Source organism: Neopsephotus bourkii, unplaced genomic scaffold, assembly GCF_033783945.1.
Source record: "Neopsephotus bourkii isolate Nb327-2 ecotype Australia unplaced genomic scaffold, CSIRO-AGI_Nbou_v1 NB_272, whole genome shotgun sequence".
Lineage (NCBI taxonomy): Eukaryota > Metazoa > Chordata > Aves > Psittaciformes > Psittacidae > Neopsephotus > Neopsephotus bourkii.
The window spans coordinates 6,418,107-6,435,117 of NW_026900781.1; the positions used below are offsets into that span (position 1 = coordinate 6,418,107).

Here is a 17,011-nt window from a genome sequence, read left to right on the forward strand (position 1 = left end):
TCTGCCTAGTTTAAGTGCTGTGCAGGGGATTGGGCAGAAGTGGGAAGATGCAGGTCCAGACAAGAGGCTGGTGTGTGTGGTTGTGAGACTGCTGGGAGCCCAGTTCTGTACCAGTGGAAGAGGGCAGGGAGCACAAGCAGAGGCTAATGGCTTTTCCCAGGGAAGGTATGATGTTGGTGCATTGGTACACTCCACAGCCAGTGCACCTTTAACAAAATGCTGTTGCCCATTCTGAGAACTGAGTAGCAGGTAACCTCTTCCAAACACTGCAGACCACTGAAAGCCTCACTTGGTTTATATGCAAGATCAGATAGGATGCAAAACAATGTAATAATAGGTTTGATTTGTTCACAGACACTTCCTTCAGAGGCATTGTCTGAAATGTGAAATGCTAGAAAAGTTTTGCTTAGCCATCCAAAACTGCTGTGATTATGTGTTGCTCAACGTTTGCAGTTCCGCCACAAGTGTTCCTTACAAGAAGTACTGTCCAGTTCACGTGAGCTGCCAAGTGCTGTGAAGAATAAAGGGAACAACAGGAAATCTTGAACTCCACATGCCACGTAGCCATACTGCAGGAAAGGTCAGGTCTTGCTTGCTAAAGTGCTACTCTGTCTCCTGAGAGGCTTTGAGTGTTGTAATGGATGGCAGTGGGGAAAAAAAGCAAAACCCCGAAATTAAAAAAACAACAGAATAGGGTGTGGGAACAACTGGAGTTTGTGTCCTTTATGCTTCTTCCTCAAGAGTGGGAGAACTGACCACAGAGCTTCATTTGGTGCACACTGGGTACTTGTAGTGAAGTCAGCTCCTGTACTAGGGTTTGCTACCCAAAGCTAGTACAACTTGGCAGGAAAACTCACAGACAATTCCATTCTGCTTTATGCTCCAAGTTGGACTGCAGCTGCTGTAATCCCATTGAATGTGTGCAATGTTGTTTTAGAAGGCTGTAGTCTCAAGATTTCGCCACAAGTACCTAAATGGGGAAAAACGTGCCTTGAGAGGCAGCATGACTTGCTGGGTAAACCACTGTTATGTGTGTCATTAACGAACACATTGGGATTAAGCAGTAACTACACCCATGCTCCACCAGTATTTGCCTGGCTTTCATCCTCCCTTCCCTCCAACAGGATCTCTGTTTACTGACAGCCCAACCTGTGAGGGACTACACAGGCTGCCTTTGTAGTTAAAATGCTAAAGAACTGTAACATGAAGGCTTCTGTATTTTTGGATTATTTTTATTTCTTCCCAAGTGCCTCAAAAGCATGTTCACAGCAGCAGTCATATATTTCAAGTTTTATTTCCTTGCTAAATCAGCACTGTTGTGTTCCTCAGGGAATGCCCTTGGGGGAAAATTCTCTCATCTGCCAGACTGCACTATTTCACTTCACAGCAGCACGCTGGCATGTTGATCAAAGACGGAGGAGAATTACAGCTCAGATTTCCTGTATACAGTTTTAAACAACAAACTTTCCACACAGTGTTAAAATTACAAATTGACAAATCTTAGCTTCAGTAGTGCCTGGTCAAATATCCTGTTTGAATCCCTCTTCTTTTCACTGGGAGCATGCTGTAGTGCCAGGTAAGTGCTTCGGTCACCTTTGTGTCCACGGGCTCAGCCAGCAGGAGCCTATTAAAACAGAAAGTAGCAACTGCCAAACGGGTCTAGACGTAAGAAACACCAGTGAAGGGGGCAGACTGCCAGAAGAGATGAGGACTTTGCACAGCAGGGCCTGAGTGCAGCTTTGCTTGAGGAAGCCTGGGCAGGGAGTTCCTGGTGGGCTCAGGGCCTGGGGCTGCTCCAGGGCCAGGTGGTCTGGCAGGGAGTGCTGCTGGCCCTTAGCAAGAGGGGCTGAGTAAGAAGTGGCCTGGGAGAGGCAGGATGGGGCTGGTCAGGAGGTGAGGATTGCCCGGGCAGGCCGGCTGCTGTGGGGCCAGTAACTCCCCCTGGAAAGTCCCGTTGGAGCACACTACAGGCAGGCTGCAGCCAAACCTCAGCCTGCAAGTTGCTTTTAACACCGCATGCCTTCAAGGTAAACTGCCAGCTGGAGCCCCTACATTCAGTAGTGCCTTCAACCGTGCTGGGGGTTAAAAGCTATCATAGTTTCTGGGTCTTTTCTACAAAGGGTGGTGTCAGCTAGGAAAAGGTGTCAGGAGTAGCACTGAGGAAGGGCTCTACAGGAATCACTGGTAGGTGAGGCAACTGAAAAGTCAGTGGGAGTTGTCATTCTTCTCCATGTGAGACTGGAATGGGGGGGATACAGTAGACTGAATGGGGCTGGTGCTTCCCTGTGCTCATGGATGGTGAGCAGGGTTCAGTGTGTCCTTCTCTTCCAGCCAGGATGGGGGACTGGTGGGGACAGGCCAGAGGCTGGCTTTCACAGCATGCATGTGTGCATCAAGTTCCTCGAAGGAAAAGGTCAAGCAAACAAACAGAAGGTCAGCTTTCCCAGAGCTTCAGCAAGTGACCTGCTGTTATTTCTTACCGGCTAAAATGCAGAATCCTTTCCAGCTGCTTGGAGGCTGGGGGAGGGTGAAACACAAGTGGGAGGGGAATCAATCTACCCCTGAAAGCTGATGCCTTTCTCTGCTTTCACTTTAACCCTCTCCTCCTTGACCTGATTTGGCCTGTCCACTTTTGGCTTACTCTTCCTAATTCCTGAGGAGTCTCCTGTTCTCTCACTGGTGATTTCCAGGATCTGGGCTCTGAAGCCAACCTTTCTGCTAGCAGCTGTCCACAAAATCTCTGCTCCAGGAAAGAATCTGATTTTCTCTGGCCAGCACCATCCAGTGGGGATCTCACACACATACATACATCTCTTTCTGCGCCTTGTCAGGAGTGCGAGGGGCACCATCTCCATCTGCAGCAGCAAGAAAAAATCAGTATAAAGGAACCTTTTACCATGGGGTAGCTAAACAAAAATGTTTGCCTATAGCTACCCTTTCAGGGTCACTTAGTGGTTACAATGGGATTAACTAGGTGTATGTGTGAAGGTGTTTGCCATCTCTATTTTTATCCAGTAGTTGGCGTCTAGCTTCTCTGACTCCTCAAAGCGATACAGGTAATGATAGACAGTAACATGGCAACTTTTGACATAAACAGGCTTGCTGGAGCCAGATCTTCCTCTCTCCTGCCAGAAAGCTGTTTGTCTGAGGAATCCATGCATCTGGCACTGAATTCCAATCATAGCACTACAACTGTGGGAATTACAGAGACATTGGCAGCTCATCTGAAGAGACAGTATTTGTTTTCCTTGTTTAGAACTATAAATAGTCAATAGAGGACTCTCATTCAAACAGTATTGATGACTGAAGTAAACCATGCACAGAGACACAGCCAAAAATTGGACTTCTGCTCCAAAGCCAACTCACCTCTTGCTTCAGAAGCTGAAGTTCCAGAAGGACAATGCAGAAAGCCATTGCCCAGCAGCAAACTAGCCCTCAAGATGCGCTGGCACCCCAGGTGTCTGTGTTTGACCTTAAAACTGTTTATGTTGTTGTTTGCTCGGGAATGTTTTAGAATGCCTTCAGTTCTGCTGTAGTTTGAGCAGCTGACTTCTTCCTCTGTCCCTCCAAGATCCACAAAGTGAAGCAATACTGAAGTGTCCTGGGAGCACCCAGTCTGGAACACGTGCTGAGAACACACATTTAAAAGGAAGGGAGGAAAAAAGATTGCTCAGTTTCTGGTTTCCTTCTTGGAGGAAACATTTGAGGCCAGTAGGAATGATAGGTGTGGAAAAACATTGGGAAGAAAACAGAGAGGCACAAATGTATTGCCACAGTGGGCGCTGTTGCCCAAAAGACCATGATCTTAGGTAGGTTCTAACTGTTGGCATTTCCCCCCTCAAATCCTGTTCCTACCAAAAGGATTTCCCTCAAAACCAGCTGCCATGTCCCACAAGCCAAGGTCATTACTGCAAACAATAGGTCCTCTGTGTGGCAGGGAGCTCTGTGGCGACGGTAAGAGGCAGAATAATACCAGAAACAGAGCACGGTCTAATGAATGTAAAATCAGCAGCATAGCTGTAACTTGTCCTGAAAATCATGTCCTTGAGCTAGAGGGGAACATGTGACTGTGGAAAGAGGAACCAACAAGGGTAAGGAACAAATGACAGGAGGATGAAGGGCAACTCCCCCAAAATCAAATACATTGCTGTGGGTTTTAATAATAAATGTCATTGTGTTGTATGTTTCTTTCCCCACTCTTGGCTTTGCAAATGTTAAATTAACAACCCCAGGCTGCCAAAACCTTTTTCATACCTGTCACAGCCACAGAAATGTTGCTGTGCTGGTGCAGATAGAACCCTCAGCTAATCCTCAGCTGAGGATTGTCTCACTGGATCTCTTCTGAAGACTCAAATTCTTTACAGTTGCACTGGCATGTTTTCCCTTAGAGCTGGTTCTTGACTAGCCTGTTTGTGAAAGGGATACAGTGCTGTTGTGTGAAACACCCTGCAGCTTCAACACTGCCTTACTGGGCATTATCCATGTGCAAGGTGGTATTTCAGTCTCTTAGGACTTTTTTCCTGTTCCCTCACACAGCTGCAAGCTCCTTTTTCTATGTCCAACCCAGTCCTATCAAAATACACTTCTCCTGAGTAAGGTTAATTTGCACATGAAGATGTTGTGTTCTGGCTTTGCCACCGTCTTCTGCCCTCCATAGCCACCAATTTCTTTACCTGTAATCTCCTTGTTCCCCCTCTCTCCACAAACCACTGCCCTGCTTATCTCCCCTGGCTCACTCTCATGCTTCAGACTGTCCTTTTCTGCACTCTTGATTCCTTGAACCCAAATTGTAGGAGCACATCAGCTTCTTCATCTCTAAATCACCTTCTGCCTGCATGCTGCTATAGTCTTTGCTGCATAGCAGTATTTTCCCAACTCTTCATTTAAGCCAAATCCCTACAGTTACCTGAAATCTTTTGGTTCTTCCTACAAATTGCATGCCCTCCTGATCTTTTGCCTTTTTTTCCAAAGGACATTGCTGCATTTTTTAAAACATGAGACGCCACAGTGTGGGCACTTAGATCTCTGATGAGCTGGGTATCAAAGAAGCAAAAGGCAGCTGGCCTTCCAGATGTGTAGCCCAAAATTGGTGATGCTGCTATATCTTTTTGAGGAAAAGACCAAGTAGGGACCTAAACTACTGTCAGTAGTTGTGGGATTTTGCTAGTGATGCTCTTGAATCCACAAAGGCTTTGAGAGGAAACACGTTTGTAGCTAGCTCATCCCAGACAAGAAAGAATTTGCAGCAATGTTTCCTGCACAGAATCAAATACATAAGAGTTGTTAATTGTTTAATCCTTCAAAACTTTTGTTTCTCCCTACTGTGACTTAGGCTGCAGCAGACTCCAGTCTAGACTGGAATTTTTGGTTCTCAGCCATCTGCCTAGCAGGGTTTTTGGTACATGTATTTCCTCTCACTGGTCATATTATAAGGTATCACAGTTTGCCACAAATACAGCCCCAAGTCCGAGGTCAGCATTCAAGCGCTCTAGCCCTTGGTTCTGGCTTTTCTCTGTAAGGGGCACTGAAGTGAAACTAGACAAACCTGCATTTTGGGAGTTCAAAGCTGAGATTGCCATCCGGATCAGGATCTCAGCTGTGTGGTTCAGGCATGTCTCTTGTTTTAGCTAAATATTGAAACAAGTTCTTTCTCCCAGCTCTCATTTTTTCGCTCTGGTTTGTAAGTTGAAGAATCAGGTAATTGCTACCCCAGGGTTTCCAACCTCAGGTTACCTTTGCTACTTGCCTTGTGTTTGTTTCTCTGTAAAATTAATGTTTCCTCCAGAGCTGCTTAGGGCTAAGGGAGGCAAGTGACAAGTCTTATTTTACTGGGCAAGTCTTTACATGGACATTAATTAGGACATCAGTTATTCTCTGAGCTTCATTTTCCTTATCACACCAAACCACACATTGCAATCAATGCTGCTATAACCAACTAGTTTCGCAGTTTCTCCAAACTGCTGTTAAACCAGCTGGACTGTGTAAAAGGGACATTTCTGAGTCCTTATTTCCTGGTGAGTGCAGCATAACAGGACCTTCATCTCAAACATAAGGGCTGATCCAGTTACCTCTTTGTCTGGATGTAATTTCTGATTTTCCTTGGCACAAACACAACGTAATGCCAAGCTGCCACAGGGAGTAGCTGGCAGACATGGAGCGTGGCAGCCGCTGTGGCTCCACCTGGACAGTCAGGTTTCTTTAGCCGTGCAATAGGATTAGAGAAATAAATGGCTCGGTTTGTGAAAATTAAGCCTCAGGTGGTTCACAGGCTCCTTGCTGGTTGCTAATGTGGCTTTTGGTTGGGTAAAGCTTGAGTGGCAATCATCTCCTGGGGCAAAAAGTCCTGCTTTTCCTCCTGGCAGGTTTGCAGTGGGAAAGGAGCACTGGGAAACTGTACGGAAAGGACCCAGAGCCTTTTTGCCAGGGGGTGATGAAAGCAAAGAGGGACATTTGGAAAAAGGCCACAGGAGGTGAGTGCACCAGCTCAGTGTGGAGAATGCGCTGTGGGAGATGTACCATACCATGGTCACAAAGCTCAGAAACAACAGTCCAGATGAAGGACACAGCGACATCAGTATCACCACCCTTCATGATTTTATCAACAGACTGGTGAAAGTTGGAGTGAGCGTCTGCAGAGACTCTGTGCACAGGTACATGTACACATGACTGCTGGTGCTACACCTCTGGTTTTAAACCGCTGTCCAGCTACTCTGGCAATAGTATTTGATTTTGTAAGGCCTCTTTTCTTTTAAAGTCAAATCATTTAAAAACCATAAAATGTATCTGACATCCTTGATTGCATCCCACTGCACCAATCTAATGAGTGAAGAGTGTGAACAACAGCTCAAGGAAACCAAAGGAAATTTCGTATGACTTGCAGACGGCAACTGCTCAGAAAATGAAATGGGCACCAAGGAATAAGTGAAATGGAAAGAATCTGATTCTCCTCATTAAACTGCTCGCTCTTCAACAACAGATGGTGTGTTTGCGAGTGTTTGCTGTCAAGAAAGTCAGGGCCCTGGACCAAAGAGAAAATATAAACCACATTTAACTACTTGCATATGTTGACTTTTGGAATCATTTCCAGTCAGATATAATGTCAGACATCTATACACTGACCCCCTGATTTTGTTTGCCTGTGCTCTTTCATTTGTTTGTCATTATGTTTGTCCTGTGACCCAACATGACAGCGAAACGTTCAGTATTGTTTCACCACAGCTAGTAAACAAGCTCCGGCAATCATTTAAAAGAAAGGAGAACTGCAGCTCATGGAAGATTTTGTGTAGCACAGACATTTTAATATAAGCAGGCGGGAACAATTATTATGTCTGCCTCTAGCTCTATTCAAATAACTGTGCCAATTTGCATCACCCAGGATTTATTTTACTGTCTTGTCTGTCTGATTCAGGCTGATGGAGGGGTTTTTTAAACCTCAACTAAAATTTTCTAAGAATGATGCTGCGGAAAAATATGTTGTTTTGCCATCCTAAAATTTTGCCTATGCAAAACCCTTGTGTGTGTACCAGCCAGATCCTTTAGCTATATGCATTCACATATATCTATACATCTGTGCATATATATATATATTTTATTCAGCTGTGGTTATTTTTCTTCCTACCCTGCCTCATTCAAGTGGCTCTGACTTGGAGAGCATGTTAGTGCTGGGGACGGAGAAGAAAAATGATTCTATGCTTAAAGCACTTCTCAGCACTGAAGAGCTAGATCTGAATTCTGCTTTTATGCGGAGTTCCCACACGATGCCAGCCATGTGATGTAGGATGCTTTTCCCAGCTGGTTGTTAAAACACATTTGCACTGCAGATTGCTGTCCTGAACCTGCAGGATAGCTTCTATACTCTCCCACAAGTACCTGCAGCAGTCCAGAGCAGTGCTGCCTGGTACGTCCACCTAACAGCACCCCTCGGTCTTCTTCTGCCCCCAGATCCTACTCTGCAGACATGCAGCACCAAGGGGAGAGAGAAATTGCCTTTTGTGACTGGATTTTCAGTCAGATCTGACCAAAGTCAGATTACATCTGAGCCAGTGCTCTGATCACTGGGCTGCTTGATTTATGCTTGTATGTCAAAATGGATTCCCCCCACACCCCCTCATCAGTCCATTTTGCCTTATCTTTAGGAATTTCTCCTGTATATTTTCTGCTGAGCTGTCTGATTCTTCCGTCTACGCTACAGTAGACTGAAATTGGTCTCAGATGCAGAGACTCGTATTCCCCCTTCCACTCCATGCACACTGTGTACATAGGCCCTCCCAAGAAATGGAGGTAACATGCAAAATGGTTGCTATTTTGGTTTCCCCAGGTCCTGCTGTGAGCACACCAGCAGTGCCTGTGGCTCGTCTTCCAAGGTAAGCAGCACAGCAGGTCAAAGAGTGTTGCTTCCCCAGAAGAGAACGGGGGCTTTGCTTTGTTGAGCTGGGCTTCCTCTGCCAAGCATCACAGCCTGGAACCCACCACTGATGTTAGAGATGCAAAAATGGTGTTCGAGATGCAAAACTGGTGTTCCCAGTTACATTGGTAAGGCTATGCTAGTACTATTTACTCCAGAGTTTGGCTCGAGTACCACCTGCTGTCACCATCAAAATGCATTCTTTAATAATAGATTAATCCCAAAGGTGCCCCTGAAAGAATAAAAAAAACCCTGAACCAGCCCTGTCCTGTCCTTACTGGCAGCAGCAAAATGATTTCCACTAAAATACAGTATTAAATCTTACTCTTCTATCCCACTGTGAAGCAATGGGAAAATTATAAGCAGGATTTTTCTGAGATTTTTTGAAACAGCTTCACAGCGTTACCCCTGTCACTGAGACTGTCAAACTGGCGTACTGTATATCCTGAAATGCTGTGCACAGCCATAAACCCCACATGGATTTATCCAGCAGGCTTAGTTTCATTAGCCTCTGATATAGACAGGCTGCAATGCTGAATGAGCACATAACTTGACAGAGGTCATACAAGGTAGCAAAGACCTCACAAGAGAGCACAGGTTTTATAACAGCCTCTCATTTTCTGCGCGTTGCTGGGTAAGCAGCTTGGATGCAATACTCCCTCGCTATCATTTCCTTTTGCCTTCAACCATTTCTATTGAGAACACATCTGTGCAACATAAAAAACATTTATCAGGCATCTTGCTGTCTGTTTTCTGACCCCCCAAAAGCTACCTGTCATTTTCCAGGGTCATTGCCAACAGTCGGTGTGTCTGTTTTAATACTTCTTGTAATTGTGTTAATGCGTTTGCTGAGCGAGCATTCCTAGCCTGTGCTGACCACTTGGAATTCAGAATTAGCCCAGTAATTATATTTCACAGGCTACTGGTCGATGGGAAATTTCACCTTGCTTGTGAATTTGCATGTTCTGAAATAGGTCGGAGAAGCAGATGGCTTTGACAGAAGAAACAAAATAAAAAGGTCTGGGAGTCTGTCTCCTGTTTTGCTGATTAGACTAAGTCCTTTCCAACAGGGTGAGTGCTCACGTACAGTTCACTAGCGCTGACTGAATCATCATGAGCATCTCTGGAATTTTCCTGGAGGGTATTTTCTGGGTAGCTTCCAGGAGTATTTATGCACAGTGCACGGGGAAGCACCGGTTTGTTATCCCCACAGCTCCATCAGGGAGCTGGAAAAGAGCAGCAGATGAGCCTGACATCTGAGAGTCTGAGGGCAGAGGAAGAACAGTTTTCCATTACCATGATGCTGAAGTTGTAATTGAATATAGGTGTTGCCAATTGCAAGATGTTAGATAACTCAGCAAACACATCTCTGGGGAAGCAACCTTCGCCTGACATTTTTTTTCTCACTTCTGTGGACACAAGGAAAAGTACCAACACCCCTATTCCATCCCTTCTATGATTATCATTTCAATCCCAACAATTAACAACCCCAGGAAGTTGAAGTCCCTCAAGGAACATTAACAGGAGCCCACTGTGTTCCACCAGTATTACAGCATGTGAAATATGAGGCCTATTTTCCCACATATTATGGTGGGGTGGAAGACAAATAAAAAGACTGCAGGGACACACAATCTGTGAGTGCTTTCATGCTGTGTCTTATACAGATTTGCCTTTTTATGTCTTTCTGTTTTGTCCTACTTGCCTTCCTTTCTACATACTCACAAACACTTGATTTATCTCAGTTTAGTAACATCAACAGAGAAGAACACAGTCACTTTAATGACCAGTTGTATATTTTGTAAAAGCCAACAGTCATGTACAGCCAACTTACACGTGGAGTCTCTTGCTCAGTGAAGAAGCAGTGCCATATGGAAACCTGTCATGATGCCTCTTTGTTACCTCTCCACTGTGAAATGTATTCAGAATTATCGCATGGCCACAGTATCTCTGCAGACACAACTGCACCACCAGCCACGGGTATATGGAGACAACCCATGGGCTGCTGATAATGAAGATGCAACTCATTTCCACATACACTGAAGTAGAATCTCTGCTGGTCTTTGGCTGGACAGAGGACGTACTTATTGGGCGGCTGACCATGGAGTTCAGAGGTACTTAAGTATCAAAATTAAGACTTTTAGTTTCCTACATGATAAGTTTACCTGGATATGCCAATGCCATGATACCTTCTTTTTCTTTCCTGCAGGAAAGTCTGCAGGAAAAGAACACTACATGGGTGGGTTTTTGTTGTTGTTTTTATTGTGCTCCTGCCTGTATGTGACAGACAGCTCATGTGAAGAGCCATGTGTATGTAAAGAAGTTCCTGGAACAAATCTAACCCCAGAGCTGAGGTTTGTTTGTCAGTCAGAAAGCAGTTAGTAATAGCACCATTTTCTTCTCTTAAGGAGATGAGATCCACCATACAAGCTGACTGCCTGAAACAGGTCTGAATGCAACACTTGCAGATCTCTGCTTGTAAATAGTACCTCAGACACATCTAAGCTCAGCAAAAAGCCAGAGGCTTTTATGTGTGCTGGGTTATCTGTGCTCTAATTTTATGCTAAGCATTGCAAAAATCAAGAACTGATTGTTTATTTATAATCAATGGTGGATTTTTTCCCAACACTAAGCAATGAATTTCTTAATGACATTCAAATCAAGTGTACATTGAGATGGAAATGGAGGATTATTTTCGTAAATACATCAATAACCCTTGTTAGTAGCAGCCTGGCGGCTTGCCCTGTCTGACAATGCGCTCACATACAAACTGTGTCTGTTTTCTTGTTTTGTTATTTTGATTCCCAGTTGATTTATATATATAAAAATAGTATATCAATGTATAAAGAATTTATCCATGTCAAATGATTAACTTATGAGTTTGGTACAAACTGCAAAACAATAGGATGCTTTGAGTAATTCACCTTTATAATAATTGTTTTTTTTAGGTGGTAAATCAAAAGCAGTTCAACATGGTGCTATCAGACCTCTAGCTGTCAGCTGCAGAAAATATCTCACCTTGACCACTTGGTCTGATATGTCACCACTGTGCAGGATGTGCCTTCCCAGTGTTGTATTCAGGATAATGACAAGAAGTCAGCTTGTGGAGAAGCTCCGATGCATGAAGCACAGAGCAATCATAAAGCATGTGTATACAATTCATACAGCAAACAGATCAACCAATATCCTACTGCAGAGTTAGGGAAACACTGAGGATCTGAACTATATTCAGCACAGTGCTCAGCTCATGAGGAGTGGTCTGGCCTCATAAAACATTTAGGGAATGGAGCATGTGTAAGAGGCATCACTGATTTTCCAAGAGAAATTCAATGCTTGACTGGCCTGGTTTAACCCCAGCTGGCAAGTAAGCACCACGCAGCCACTCACTCACTTCCCCTCAGTGGGATGGGGAGATGATTGAAAGGGTAAAATCAAGAAAACCTGTGGGATGGGATAAAGACAAACAGGAAAATTGCAAGTAAGAGCTGTTTACATTCAGTCCACTCCCCTGAACTGGATCTATCTTTACCAAATAGTTTAAACTGCAAAACATTCAGATGAAGAACTGGCAATGTTAGGATTTATGGAGGGCTATTAGAAAGCAGGGCTGCAGTTATGCACCATTGCTTCTGCTGGTATCAGAGTTCAAGCCACACCAAACTCTTCATTGCCTGGATTCAGCCCAAGCAAGGATGGCATCAGGGTATAGCTGACACAGCCTTGCCCTCCAGTAGTGTAATTTCTAGGGCTCCTATCCCACATTTTGCAGGCCTCCCTGCATAGCAGTAACAGTGCTAACTGCTAATTTATTTATAATAAATTCCTAATTTATTTTTGGTTTTCAAATGTCATAGAGAAAGGGGGAATCAGTCAGTCAGCAAGACTGACACACAGCAAATATCTCCAGGGAAGACAGTGATCTGCACCATGGCTATTGAATTCATTTGTCTGACTTAGTTTGATAGTCTAGGCTGTTTTTTCCCTTCTGCCTTTTGTGCAAGGAGCATCTAGACCTTTAATTCATCTGTTTTCAATCAGGGTGCCATTTAATCATCCCCAAGCATGTGGTTTGAAGCTCTCTGATGCAAGAGTCATAGGACTGGAGCTTTATATACTCACTGGGAGCTGGGTCACGTTTGGTGCATATCTGGAGTACAGCTTTTGGTGCAGTTTCTTTCAAAGGAAGCCTAGTTCCCATGTGCCAAGCAATTTTCCCAGAAATGGGAATTACCAGAGGGTTCATTTCAACACTATATTACTGTGCCAAATCAAAATGCAATTGTGGACGCAGCCACAGATAAGGCATTTCATGTTACTAAGCATACACACTAACCATGTATGCAATCACATTGCTCAACCTTATCTATCTGAAACCATAGCAAATAACAAAAAAGGACTCAGACTAAGGACTGTGTTCTTTGGAGATGGCTTTATTTTCCGCAGACAATACCTGTGACATGGGTGATTTGGAAATACTGTGGAGCAGCCTGAAAGAATAAAATCTGAAGAAAGCATGGAAATAATGTTAGTAATAAAGCATTCAGGAATCTCTCCAGAGCCTGTTGTAGTTTATGAACCTCGTGAATTTTGCTCTGTTTTACAGGTTGTGACCTGTTTGTGAGAAGTCCTTGCTCTAGAGGGAGTTATGGTTAGAAAGAGGCAAGTAAATGCAAAACCCTTGTCAAGACATGTCACAGCTGCCTGTTCCCAAACAGCACAGGGCCTTTATTAGATAGGACGTGGACAGACAGGCCACTTTCTCCACTTTCTTAAGATGAAGATACAGGCTGCTTCCCACATTAATCCAGAAGAACAGTCAAGTCACTGCTTTCCTCTGCAGGGGAGTGTCTAGAACCTATAGGAGTTGATGCTCTAAGGAAATTAAAACGCCTTTAAGGTATTTTTGTGATCACAGAAGTTGTACACTGAGGTTCTAAACTGATTCAAGAAATACTGTACTTTTGAGTGGGTTGTCAGTTCAAACAGGTTTCACCCAGCAGATCCCATGACTCATTTCTCTGGCTCCTTACTCCCTGACCAAGGTTTGCAAATAAACATTTCTCCAGCTTACCACTCCAAGTCAAAACCAGAAAGTGCCCCAGAACTTTCCAGCTACTTCTATCCATAACTCTGATGTGACGAGTGGTTTCTGTGGGGAGGAGCAGTTCTATTGTCCTCTACTGTTTACTTTTTTCGGTGTTCTCACTACAGCTGGCCTTACTCTGAAATGGGTTGGGTTCAGCATAAATCTTTAAAAAAACAACAAAAACCCCCACAATCCTAACGACTTCCATGCAGGGTTTTTTCCCAAGATTTTTTAAATCTTCGGAGAAAAGCTGGATAAGAGTAGAATGTATTTTTTTTCTTTAGTAGAGGCATTTTGTCCATGCTGTTGTGATAGCCTGGGGTCTCAGTCCTGCTAAGCCCAAACTCCCTGTTGCCCATGTTGCTTACCTGCCAGCTTGTCGCCTGCATCTAGATTTGAGTGAGCCAATTGGCTTCCCAGCCAGGAGCACAGCTATAAAAGACTTGCTCATATATTACTGCAGGACACTATTGCCTCCTTATACTTCAAGGGTTTCCTCTGGATCTAAAAGAAGGCATCAATACAGAAGAACAAGCACTATTTTGGGGGAGAGGTCTGTGGTAAATAGGGCAGGCTACAACTGACACTCAGCAGGAGTTCTGCTGCACTATGACTGCTTACTGAAACAAATGGGAACAGTCAACACTTGCTCATCACCTTTGATCTTTCTTGCAGGCAATTTATAGGAGTGTTCCTGACTTTTGTGTGCTCTGGAGCATGACACTGGTGGGCAAAGGAGCTCTGACTGCAGGCTGACTTTTTCTGCTACAGAAGAGACAGAAAGCTCCATAAAAGCTCCAGGTAAAGACACATAATCCATAATTTGTGGAAAACAGGGAGGGGAAAATGGCTTAAATAAATGACCTTTAAAACTTATTTCCAGTGCTCAGCAGTTTCTGCTGTGTTTTGTTAAGAATAGACAGTGGTAGGCAGCAGTTTGGGCAGGAGTGAGCACAAGGCTGTGGTGAATCCTGTATTCCTTTATCTCCCCTAGCAGGATCAGGCCCTGGCACTCATAGCCAGGCCCTGGATCTCTAGATTGTGAATTTGATCTCCATTCTACCACAACAAATAAATATACTTTTGTAACATTCCAGAGCCAAAATACCCATTTTAGAGTTAAATTTCTGAGTGTTTCAGTCCTCTTTCTTCAAAGGGCCTGACATGTCACATTGCCTTCCCTTTTGAAGGTGATTATGCTTTGCAAAATGAATATAAAATGCTGGTCCTAATATAGTTGTGGTTTACATCCACAGAGCAGCTCTGCACAGCCATTACAGGCATGATGCTGACCTTGGAAGTTTTGGCTTTGCCCTAATTTGTCTTTTTACGTCAAAGTATTTCCTCCCCTCATCTTGCTTTTTTCCTTCTTCTTCAATTCTCTATTTGTTTCACACCATTTGAACTAAAAAGCTTTCAGGCAAATGCTGTTTCTTACTATGTTTGTAAAATCAGGCCCTCAGCTGAACTGCTGCCCTTACGAACTATTACAATATCAGTAACAGTAACAATTAGGATATCTGCACACCATGGAAATGCCAGTGGTAAATCCAATTCATGAACTTAATACTCCTGATACCTACAATTCTGTGTCCCTTCAGTTGCATGGAGCTACCTACACCTAGACAGCTTTAACATGCCCATCGTGGCATGAGCAGTTTTCTTCCAAACTCACTAGCTACCAGCTCTTTTCCTGTCAGGATACACCCTACTGGTAGTGAGCAACATCTTCAGAGTTGCACATGACATCAACTGCCTGCGAACTAGCAGAATTGCATCTCCCTAATCCTCAAAGCTTGCTCAAACAGATTTGCTGGCACTGTGCCTGTGCTAGAGGACAGGAACATTTAAAATCACATAATTTTTTGGCTCATTGAAACCATTCTGTTGTCCTGTTTTCCACTGCCATTCAGCCTGATTTGCAAGCAATTTTCTCAATGGAGCACTTCACAGAGGTTGGAGTACGCTGTGCTCAATACTGTATTCTAGCCATAAGCCTCATTGGTGTTGGTTTATTTTCTGGCACTGTCATCTCGTGAGTAACACTTACCTTCCCAGGTTTTGGCACCAGACATTTCCTACTTAGTCATCGGAAGCCCAGTGAAGCTTACTTCATTCAGACAGATTCTCTCCTTTTTTTATAGCTCACTTTCAGGATTCGTTTCTGCTTGTTAATGCAAGCCTCCGAGCGTGCTGCTGCTGTGCATTTTTAAACACTTACCCAAATGTCATCTCTATTATTTCCAAACTCTCAGACTCTTTGGGGATAGCTTAGATGCAAATGAGCTGTCAAAGAAAGATTACTTGAACCAACATTCAGAATGACAAAAGGCTTACAGACTGCATGCACAGCACACGGCTTCCAGCTTTCCAGTCAGCCGTTGTTTGCCAAAATCAAGGGTTTATAAACAGTCCGAAAAAAAAAAAACAAACCAAGAAAAACCAAACCCGTTCAGCTTTGTTACAACAGGGCACAGCTATTCTCCATTGAAAAAATTAAACCTCTTAGATCTAGGAAAATTCTGATTTCCATAGCTTCTCAGCTGTTGCTCAGCTACTCATTCAACCCACACATTCTATGTACCTAAAAATTCTCTGTAAAGCTAGCTGTCCTCTGCATGGATGAATTGTTTCTCCCTGTCATGAACCACTGGGGACTGTTGCACAGGTGGATTGAAAGAAAAACTGTACTCACCTTACCCTGTGCAGCAGCCTGAGAAACAGCAAGCACTGCTCCTACAGGACAAACCAGGACCTCTTTCAAAATGACGGCCCACATTCAAGAGGGTCCTTGAGGAGATGCAGTGCAATCACTGAAAGCACAAGGCGTCATTTTGTGGACTCTATCTTTCTAACTGCAGATGGCATCCCTGAGTCTGCTACTGTGACATACATTCTGCTGAAGAGCTCATTTCTTCAGCAGGAAATAAGAGAGCCCCAGAGGGTAAGGAATTTAAACCAAATCCTGACCTGCTTTAACACTCAGTGTTACACAGAGGAGATAGATACACTCTGTGCACTCATTAAAATGGGATAGCAAGCCAAATTCATCACTCATACAACTACTGACATCAACAGAAGGCCCACTGTGTTTGAACAGCAGCTGTCACGATTTGTTCCCTGAATAATATTTAGCCAAAATTAAACCTGGGTTGCGACAGCAGGTATTTTGCAGATATTCTGGTCTTGCAATGACTGTTGAGCAAGTCCTGCAAGAGTAAGGTTTCAGGGGTACACGAGATATGCTTAGTTCTGATTTCCTGTGTCTGCTGAGAACTCTTTCCTCCCCATGCTGGTAGTGGTCCAAATTCTGTCTTTTTCAGCAAGACAGTCAAATACAGTTTTAAACGTAAATGCACACATTGCACTTTTCATTTTAAGAGCCTAAAAAGTGCAGCTGGGAGTTAATTAATCAAGCACAACATCTCTGCAAGTTAAAGGAATATTTTTATCCCCTGTGTGGAAACTGAGGCACGAGGAAACAGTATCTTATGAAAGGTCAGAAAACAAGTTCATCACTAGAG

The 17,011-nt window shown here is 43.9% G+C and overlaps 1 protein-coding gene across 1 annotated transcript in view; it reads left to right on the forward strand.

Annotated features, from left to right (window-relative positions):
• Positions 1-17,011, forward strand: part of GMPR (guanosine monophosphate reductase) — a 463,469-nt gene that overhangs the window by 393,138 nt on the left and 53,320 nt on the right. The gene's annotated exons all lie outside the window — the stretch shown is intronic.